Here is a 470-nt window from a genome sequence, read left to right on the forward strand (position 1 = left end):
GTCAGACCCTAAAAACCCGAACCTAAAACTAAAAGTAATTTGGGGTGTATATACACCTCAGCAGCTAGCTACAATGACGAGTGCAGAGCTAGCTAGCGACGAAAAAAAAAGAGAAAGAGAGAAACAAAAGCAACAGAGTATGGAGGCTTGTCAGAGTGATTGGGAGGTCCGGCGCATGCTGACCAGTGGTCACCTGACCAATGGTCAGTTCCCCTGCTATAAATGTAAAACAAATAAAACCGTTTACTTTCAGATGCAAACCAGAAGCTCTGATGAACCCATGACCACCTTTGTTACTTGTTTAGAGTGCGGCAATAGGTGGAAGTTCTAGTTTATATATTTATATATATAAATATATATAAATATATTTATTTATTTATATATATATATATATTTATATATATATGTGTGTATGTGTTGATGCTCTGATGAACCCATGACCACCTTTGTCACTTGTTTAGAGTGCGGCA

This window comes from Eimeria mitis, genomic scaffold (assembly GCF_000499745.2).
Source record: "Eimeria mitis Houghton genomic scaffold, Emh_scaff3710, whole genome shotgun sequence".
NCBI classification, from domain to species: Eukaryota; Apicomplexa; class Conoidasida; order Eucoccidiorida; family Eimeriidae; genus Eimeria; species Eimeria mitis.